This window comes from Poecilia latipinna, unplaced genomic scaffold (assembly GCF_001443285.1).
Source record: "Poecilia latipinna isolate Pla-1442-1.1 unplaced genomic scaffold, P_latipinna-1.0 Scaffold916, whole genome shotgun sequence".
Lineage (NCBI taxonomy): Eukaryota > Metazoa > Chordata > Actinopteri > Cyprinodontiformes > Poeciliidae > Poecilia > Poecilia latipinna.
The window spans coordinates 215343-215764 of record NW_015113532.1 but is presented as its reverse complement, the minus strand read 5'-3'; positions in this window follow the sequence as shown (position 1 = coordinate 215764).

Genomic DNA, 422 nt, shown 5'->3' with positions numbered 1-422 from the left:
GAGGAAGTTCAACAAGCCCCACAGCCTAACAGTAGGGCAGCTCTGCTGTCAGAGTTCCAGTTCAGCTGGCTGTTCAGGTTCAAAGTTGTTGTGCTAACATGTTCTTTAAGGTCTCTGTGTTATTTCGTTTTATTTCCTTAGCGTGTTTCTTGTGAAGAGCTCAAATAGGATGGTGTTTACAGCAGTGCATACAGGCGGATCAATTGTCTGGCTGTCTGGCTGTGGTCTGCTCACTCGTTCCACTTGCTCTTTCAGGCGGAATACAGAAGTGATTCCATGGAAATACTACAGGGCTCCTTTATTTACCATCCGTCTCCCTCCGGTAGTTTGTCTGAAGAAGCTGATCCGGAGTGAAGTGAAGGCTGCAAACTTTGCTGTGTGGCGTTAGCTTTAACTGGTAGCGACAAATATTTACAAGCCAC